The sequence below is a fragment of the Otolemur garnettii genome, unplaced genomic scaffold (genome assembly GCF_000181295.1).
Source record: "Otolemur garnettii isolate 467f Iridium unplaced genomic scaffold, OtoGar3 scaffold00044, whole genome shotgun sequence".
Lineage (NCBI taxonomy): Eukaryota > Metazoa > Chordata > Mammalia > Primates > Galagidae > Otolemur > Otolemur garnettii.
This window is the reverse complement of record NW_003852439.1, coordinates 6,044,697-6,054,443: the sequence shown is the minus strand read 5'-3', so window position 1 is coordinate 6,054,443 and position 9,747 is coordinate 6,044,697. Positions and strand designations below refer to the sequence as shown.

General features: G+C 39.1%; 1 non-coding gene across 1 annotated transcript; it reads left to right on the top strand.

Moving 5' to 3' along the window:
* Positions 1-7,677: 7,677 nt before the first annotated feature.
* On the top strand, positions 7,678-7,784 carry LOC111725611. Its single transcript, XR_002773638.1, has one exon. It is a non-coding gene; the product is annotated as a U6 spliceosomal RNA (small nuclear RNA).
* Positions 7,785-9,747: the final 1,963 nt, after the last annotated feature.

Here is a 9,747-nt window from a genome sequence, read left to right as displayed (position 1 = left end):
GAATGATGACAAGTTGCTAAAAGTCAGTGAGCCACAGAACACAAAGCACTAGTGACATTTCACTTTCAACAGACCAGTACCAACCACAGATCCCAGGGCTGCCAAGCTTCCAAGTATGAATGATTGACTTGTAGGGAAACCAGTACAGGTGGAACAGCACTGAAACTTCCAGGAGTTTGGGAGAATCTCACACAGGACTCTCAGGAGCCAATTAAATGTCCATGAAGCCTATTTAAAAAGAGTGCCTCATGTTTATTAAAACAATGTGTGAAGATGTCGTCAGATACCATACAAGTCCCACCAATAGATCCCACAATTCAGTGGCTTTTACTATTTCACCAATCTTACTTTTTTGACAGTATATGGTCACTACCATCATGTTCCATGCTATTAACTTTTCCTGTGTGTGGACCAGCCCACCTTGATGTGCACAGCTGTGGGCAGAGAAGCCGGGCTGCTCAAGATACCACACTGGAGGGGAAGAATACCTATTCAATAAATGATGCTGGGAGGACAGTGTATTCATATGTAAAAGAATGAAACTGGACCTACACCTTTCTCCACTCACAAAAAATTGATTCAAGATGGAATCCAAAAGACCTAAATCCTTTAAGACACAAAACAATAAAAATCCTCAAAGAAAGTGTGAGAAAAACACTTGTAGCTATTGGCCTGGGGAAAGACTTTATGAGGAAGACTCCTGTGGCAATTGTAACAACAAAAGTAAACAAATGGGACTTAATTAAACTGAAAAGCTTCTATACAGCTAAGGAGACAACAACCAAAGCAAATAGACAACCTACACAATGGGAAAGGATATTGGTATATTTTGAATCGGACAAAAGCTTGATAACTCGAATCTATAGGGAACTCAAATTAATCAACATAAAAAGAGTCAACAATTCCTTAGATCACTGGGCAAGAGATATGAATAGAACCTTCTCTAAAGAAGACAGATGAATGGGTAACAAACATATGGAAAAATGCTCATTGTCCCTAATTATTAGAGAAATGCAAATCAAAACCACCCTGAGACACTATTTAACCGCAGTGAGAATGGCCCACATCACAAAATCTCAAAAGTGCAGATGCTGGCTTGGATATGGAGAGAAAGGAACACTTTACACTGCTGGTGGGACTGCAAACTAATACAACCTTTTTGGAAAGAAGTGTGGAGAACCCTTAAAGAACTCAAACTAGACCTCCCATTTGATCCTAAATCTAATTGCTGGGTATCTACCCAGAAGAAAAAAAATCCTTTTACCACAAGAACATTTGTAGTAAACTGTTTATTGCAGCTCAATTTACAATTGCCAAAATGTGGAAACAACCTAAATGTCCACCAACCCAGGAATGGATTAACAAGCTGTGGTATATGTATACCATGGAATACTATTCAGCTGCTAAAAAAGATGGAGACTTTACATCTTTTGTATTAACCTGGATGGATGTGGAACACATTATTCTTAGTAAAGCACCACAAGAATGGAGAAATAAGAATCCTATGTACTCAATTCTGATATGAAGACAATTAATGACCTAGTACACTGTGGGGGGTTGGGGGATGGGGAGAGTAGAGAGAGGGAAGGAGGGAGGGGGCAGGGGATCACAGTGTGTGGCACACCTTTGGGGGGTGAGACACAATTATAAGAAGGTCTTTATCTGACAAATGCAATCAATGTAATGTGGTTCTTTGTACCCTCAATGAATCCCTAACAATAAAAAAAGACACTCCCCCATGAGGTCCTTGGTCTGCAGAGAGGACAAACTCCCATCATACAGCCAGATAAATGCTGTTCTATAAACCACAGTGTGAAACAGCCCAATGGAAAGAAAGGTGCCATTCTATGTCCATTGTTTACTTACATTTGTGTTCAGGTAACACAAAGCATTGATTAAAATGAGCCAGGAAAACAGCTCCTTAATAGCCATCTTGCTTCTCTCAGGGCTTGCTCAGGTCCCCAGAAAAGAGGGCAGCTGGGTCAAGGTGTGCAGAGGGGAACTGAGGAGGTTGGGAATGAGGGGAGAGTAGAAACTGGGGAGGGGGAAGGAGAGAGGAAGGTGCGGAGAAAGAGGGATATTTGGCCTCTGCAAAGAGGAGGGGAAGGGGTTTTCTGGGAAAGTATTGGGGTCAAGTGAAGTTCTCCAAGGAGTGGGAGGAGGGATCAGGTATAGGTAGGGTATGAGCAGTAAAGCGGCAAATCAGATTAAGAGTCCACCAGGTGGGTAGGGCAGGATATTTGAGGGCCACAGAGCTCTGTGACCCTTTGAAACTCTGTCCTTTATGGTTGCTGCTCCAGCAACCAGATGCTTTATACTCCCTGCCTGCCTGGTGCTGTCCACTGGCATCACAGTGGACACCCTGTGACCCCATCCTTTGTGAGGCACACCCTTCCCCACCCAAGCCGGACCAGCTGCTGTCCTGAGGACAGGTCATTTCTGGGATGTTTGCTGACCTTTTGATTTTTCATCCTCCTCAGCTCAGCTCTCCTGTTCTGGCTTCTGGGCCTTTTGTTCCTTTGGGAACTCCCAAGGGTTCGCATGGTCAGTCTTGGCTGCAAAACAGAAAGTGAGTGGTGACAGCACCTCAGGAAGGATCCAGCACAGAGCACAGTGGGAGGCTGCACACTCCTCTCTCCAGAGTTCATGTGATAATCAAAAAACACCAGTAAGATGTGAAGATTCTAAATCATATTTATTATCTAACATCTTTCTATGTCACAAATGTTCAAGACACATTAATGTTAAGAATGTGAACACTTCTTACAAAAATTAAATCCATTTTTGGTACATAAAGCAAATCTCAGTATAGCTCAAAGGAATAATATCACATTGCATGTTCCTGATAGTGCTCATAGTCAATAAATAAAACTCTACCCAAAAGTTCTCAGAAGGTTGGAAATTCAGAAGTATTCTTTAGAGTAAAATATAAATGTGAGATAAAAATCCAACCTAAAAAGCAACTATTTGAACAGAATGATATGGTAATATGGCAATAAAATGTCTCCTACTGGGATAGGAATTTTTTGGAACTTTTTTTGAACTGAAAAATATGGTAATATGGTAACAGAATGTCTCCTACTGGACTGGGAATTTTTCGGAACTACTTTGTGAACAATTTCACATCACTGCTGATGAACATAGACATTTTAACATCTGAAACAGAGGTGAGTTTGCCATTTGTCCATATCACCTTGCAACCTGTGAGCCTAAATTTTAATTTTAAACCTAAATGGGGGAAAGAAACAAGCTGATATGACAGTTGACTCCTGAGATATCTCCAAGGACTTATGCCTTTTAAGAGACAAAGCTCATCAGCTTCTATGCTGGGGGATTTGGGGACAATACCCAGAGAGCTTGGCAGCACCTGGAGGGATAGGTGGGGTGTGGAAAGCTGGTGAGTAGGGACCCTGGGTCAAGAGACACTCACCGACAACCACGTTTGCTGGGTCTTGTCCTCAGTTGAACTTTCTAAAGGTTTTTTCCTGCCTGATTTCATACACTGTTCTTAAACTCATTCAGGCCTCTGACAGCTTCAAATCATTGCTGTATACCCTGTAACTCTTTAGTATTACATAACTGTATCATTCATATCACACATTCTTTTTTTTTTTTTGAGACAGAGCCTCAAGCTATCTCCCTTGGGTAGAGTGCTGTGGCTTCACAGCTTACAGCAACCTCCAACTCCTGGGCTCAAGCGAGTCTCCTGCCTCAGCCTCCCAAGTAGCTGGGACCACAGGTGCCCGCCACAACGCCTGGCTATTTTTTGGTTGCAGCTGTCATTGTTGTTTGGTGAGCCCGGGCTGGATTCGAACCCGCCACCTTAGTTGTATGTGGCTGGCGCCTTAGCCGCTTGAGCCACAGGCACCGAGCCCATATCACACATTCTAACACTGCTATATGTGGAAAACTAAAGTCTTTTACCATAAGTATAAAGGAACCATTAAAAACAATCAAAACAAAACCACAAGTATAAGGAAACAATTTTATTATAGTATTATATTCTACTTAGATACTGTTGCCTGTCTAAAGGCCCCAGAAGTCTGTTGTCCTGATCATGTACAGAGAATTGAGGTATAGGAGGCTTGAAGTCAGATTAGCCAAGAAGTGAGAGAGAGAGAGACCCAGGATTCTCATAAGGTTCCTGGTGTTACTCTGATTCAGCCCAAGCAGAGACAGGGAGAGGAAGGGGAAGTGCATGGTTGGGGCTTCAAACAGAGTTCCTATATCTTAGGAAACTAGTCTCATAAAATGTGTTAAAGTTGTTTTGGAATAACTTATATAAGATGAGGATTATCTGTATCTTAAATTTAAACCATCAGGGCCTGAAAGTTTAGGTCAGTGGCCCCCAACCTTTTTGGCACCAGGAGTTGGTTGCATTGGAGGCCCTTTGAACTCTCCTTACTGAGCAGTGATTGTACTGTTGGGGTCAATCTGTTTAGAACTCTATACCTGGGCTGTCCACCCAGAGTCCTTCCAAGGTTTTGAAGTGGGACTGAATCTCCTTCACCAGCTGTCACTGGGGGGCGGGGGGACAGGGCACCACAGTTGCTTGTATCTCTCCCCAGATGAGATTCCAGCCTACTACCTTGACTCCTTAGGATTGGGTAGAGGTAGCTGAATTCAGGACTGAGCCAGCTTGAGCTCTATTACTAAGCAGATCTTCAGAGTCTTCAACTACAACTTTGAAAGGGACCTTTGTAAGGCTGTAGGGGAAAACCCACAGTTACAAGCCCCAGCTCACTTGTTAAGGGCAGATTAGCTCTACTTCCTGACCCCAATCCAATCTCACCCTGCCACTTTTCATAGTCAAATTGCAGAAAATACTCATGGGGAGGAACCAGTGGAAGAACTCTGGCAACATGAATAATCAGAGTAGATCAAAACCCCCAAGGAATGACAAAGGAGATAAAACAGAAGATGCCATTCATAGACAATGGCTGAAATGTCAGAAAATAGAACTCAGAATATGGATGACAAAAGAGATGAATAGAATGGAGGAAAAGTTGGAAATAGAAATACAGAGAGTAGTTCAAAAGTTGTTTCAAGAAATCAATGAATTTAAGACAAAATCACCAAGGATATGGACATAATGAGAAAAGAAATAGCAGAGCTCAAGGAAATGAGAAGATTATTCGAGGAGCTTCATAATACAGTAGAATAACTCAGTAATAGAGTTGAGCAGGCAGAGAAAGGATCTCTGAAGTTGAAAACCAAGCTTTTGAATGCTCCCAAATGCTCAAAGAGGCAGAGAAGTGGAGAGCAAAGACTTATCATTCCCTGAGAGAGTTGTGGGACCACTCCAAAAGAGCAAACATTCATCTTATAGGAATGAAGAAGACGACAATGGTCCTAAAGGCACAGATGCTCTACTCCAAGATAGGGAGGAGAATTTCCCAAGCATGGCAAGAGATACAGAAATTCAGACAGTAGACAGTTTCAGAACTCCAACAAGACTCAATCCAAATAAAGTATCTCCTAGACACATTGTAATTAACTTTGCCAAAGTTAATATGAATGAGAAAATTCTGCAAGCAACCAGACATTAGAAAAGCATTTACTACAAAGGGAGAAATATTAGAATGACTGCAGATCTATCAGCTGAAACTTTTCAAGCCAGAAGGGGATGGTCATCAACCTTCACTCTTTTAAAACAAAACAACTTTCAGCCCAGCATCCTGTATCCACTTAAACTGAGTTTAATTTGTGATGGAGACATCAAATACTTCATGGACATACACATGTTGAGGAAATTTGCCATAACTAACCCAGCTCTCCAGGATATTCTCAGACCCATTTTCCATAATGAACAGCACATTGATCTACCACCAAACTAAACTCACCCAGAAATTATTGAACAAAACCTAATACCCACAATGGTGAAAGGATTAAAAATATATCCACTGGACCATTGAATAACATGACACCTAAAACATTACCATGCCTATCAAGCCTCTCAATTAATATGAATGGCTTGTCCTCTCAGAGGCACAAAGTTGGCTGACTGGGTATAAAAACTCAGGCCAGACATCTGTTAAATACAAGAGTCTCATCTTACCTGAAAGGATAAAAAAGGACTCAGGGTGAAAGGATGGACATCTATAATACAAGCAAATGGAAATCAGAAAAAAGCAGGGGTTGCAATTCTATTTGAAGATACAATAGGTTTTAAACCAACAAAGATAAGGAAAGACAAGGATAGTCACTACATATTTGTCAAGGGAAACACTTAACATGAACAGATTTTGATATTTAATATGTATGCACCCAGCCACAATGCTCCTCAATTTATAAAGCAAACCCTAACAGATATGAACAATTTGATATCTTCTAGCACTATAATAGTTGGAGATTTTAACACTCCTTTGGCAGTTGTGGCTAGATTTTCCAGGAAGAAAGTAAACAAAGAAATAATGGACTTAAACTTGACCCTAGAATGAATGGACTTAACAGACATCTATAGAACATTTCATCCTAAAAATACTGAATATACCTTCTCATCAGCCTATGGATTATCCTCCAAAATAGATCATATCTTAGGATACAAGTCTAACCTCAGCAAATTTAAAAGAATAGAAATTGGGTGGTGCCTGTGGCTCAAAAGAGTAGGGTGCTGGCCAGAGGTGGCAGGGTCAAACCCAGCCCCGGCTAAAAACTGCAAAAAAAAAGAGAAATTATTCCTTATATCTTCTTGACCATGATGGAATAATAAAAGTTGAACTCAACAACAACAGAAGTCTTCGTACTCAAACTAAGCCATGGAAACTAAACAACATTATGCTGAATGATAGCTGGGTCAAAGATGAGATTAAGAAGGAAATCACCATATTTTTAGAACAAAATGACAATGAAGACACAAATTACCTGAGGGATACTGCAAAGGCAGTCCTAAGAGGGAAATGTATAGCATTGGAAGCCTTTATCAAGGAAACAGAAAAAGAGCATGCCAAAAACTTAATGGGCCATCTCAAGCAACTGGAAAAGGAAGAACATTCCAACCCCTAATCCAGCAGAAGAAAAGAAATGACCAAAATTAGAGCAGAATTAAATGACATTGAAAACAAAAGAATCATTCAGAAGATCAACAAAACAAAAAATTGGAAAAGATTAACAAAATTGATAAACTTTTGGCTAACTTAACCAGAAACAGAAAAGTAAAATCTCTAATATTGTCAATCAGAAACAATAAAGGAGAAATAACAACAGACACCTCAGAAATTCAAAAAATCCTCAATGGTTACTACAAAAAACTCTATTCTTAGAAATATGAAAATGTGGAGGAAATGGAGCAATACCTGGAAGCCAAGTCATGGAAACAGCCCAAGTGCCCATCAACCTATGAATGGATTAACAAATTGTGGTATATGTATACCATGGAATACTATGCAGCCATAAAAAGATGAAGACTTTACATCTTTTATGTTTATGCTGATGGAGCTGGAACATATTCTTACTAAAGTATCTCAAGAATGGAAGAAAAAGTATCCAGTGTACTTAATGCTGTTATGAAATCAATATATGATCACCTACACAGTCATATGAATGATAAAACATAAGAAGGAGGGAAGTGGTGGGAGATGGGAGGGAGCGGCTGAGAGGAGGGAGGGTATTTGGTGGGACCTCATCTAATGTGCATAATACAATGGTACATTTAAAAACTATTAAAAGTAGAGTGTAGTGCTCACTTTGGCAGCACATATACTAAAATTGGAACAATACAGAGAAGATTAGCATGGCCCCTATGCAAGGATGACATGCAAATTTGTGAAGCACTCCATATTTTTCCTACAGTGCATCTTACAAGGGTACATGTGAAATTTACTAGGTGTAGAATATAAATGTCTTAACACAATAACTAAGAAAGTGCCATGAAGGCTATGTTGACCAGTTTGATGAAAGCATTTCAGATTGTGTGTAAAACTAGCACGTTGTACCCCATGATTGCATTAATGTACACAGCTATGATTTAATAAAAAAAAATACTTAAAAAAAGAGTAGAGTGTAAATGTCTTACTACAACAAGTAAGTGAGGTGATGGTTATGTTAACAAGTTTTATGTAAGCTTTCCACATTGTATATCAAATCAGCACATTGTACCCTATAAGCGCATTAATGTACACAATTATGATTTAAGAAAAAATTAAAATAAATCATGATCATGTATGCACCTAACAATGCAGCATCAACATAGCACAGCATACCAGTCAAAAGTATAGGAAGAAAATTATCAAAGATATAGAAAACATGAAAATATGTGTATTGAATAAACTGTAGGAATGCAAAGTATATCAAGTATTCTCTATTCCAACAAAACCCACATATTTTTGAGCACATATAGAAAATTCATTCAAATCTACCATGTATTATACAAAGCAGCAAAAGGTCTCACAAATTATTTCAAAGAACCAGGATCATGTGGACTGTGTTCTCTGACCATATGTAATGACAATAGACATCAGTAACATAAGAAAAGCTATTAAAGAAAAATGTTCAAAATCTAAACATATATACCATTAAATAATTTTCAGTTAAAGAGGAAATTATAAGAGCAAGTACAAAATGAATACAAAGTCACAAAATGAACACAAATGAAAGCACTACATGTCAAAATTCATGGAACACAGCTTATGTAACACTAGAGAAATATTCTGGCTGGCTTTGAAAACATTTATCAAGAAAAAAATTCTTTAAAAAGCTGAGCATTAAAAAAAAAAGAAAAAGAATTAGGAATAGAGAATGAACTCCAAGAGAAAATATAAAGCTAATCATAAGAAATTAAGCAGACAAACAAGAAAGAAAGACAAAAAGAAGATCAAGGAGATAAAATGCCGTTTCAGTAAAGATTAGTAGTGTAATCAAAACTCTATGTACAACCGAAAAGACCTAGAAAAAACATTGTAAACAAATTCAGAAATATAGAAGGTAGTAAAAAATGGGGAAATACCTGGAGTAAAATAGATTTACAAAAGCAATAAAAATATTATAGACTATTGTATACCTTTTAAGACCTACATGCCAAGGAAACATTTCTAGAAATTATAAAATGACAAAATTGGTATAAGAATGGGAAACTTGAATAGACCACTAACAGAAAGACTGAAATGCTAAATGCCTCCCAGCCACCTCTCTAAAACAGTGGTTCCCAACTCCTTAGCTGGGAATGGTACAGCAGCCTTTGTCCTGAAATGTGGTAGATTCCATTGAGTAACAGTCTGATGCTGAATTATTCATTGTTTGCTGGGATAAACACTTCTTCCTCTTGTATTTGTAAAATATTGTTAGATTTGCTTTATAAGTTTCAAGTCTATTTAATTAAACTTATTGGACTGTCATTTTCTTGCCCATATCCAGTTAGATTGAAGTTATACTAGTCTCATAAAATGTGTTAAAGTTGTTTTGGAACAATTTATATGAGATGAGGATTTTCTGTATCTTAAATGTAATTGGTAAAACCATCAGGGTCTGAAAGTTTAGATCAGTGGTCCCCAACCTTTTTGGCACCAGGGGCCGGTTGCATGGAAGATAATTTTCCCACAGAGGGTGTGGGGGTGGGTGGTGGGGAGGGGATCTGACAGGAGGCGAGAGTCAGGCAGTGATGCCAGTGATGGACAGTGATGGACAGTGAGCTTTGCTTGCTCACCCCACCTGCCTCACTCTTTGCTGTCTGGTCCAGTTCTTACCAGGGAAAAACCATAATTAAATTCAACAAGGGGAGAGTGGCTTGATAAGCTCCCACCTATCAGGTAC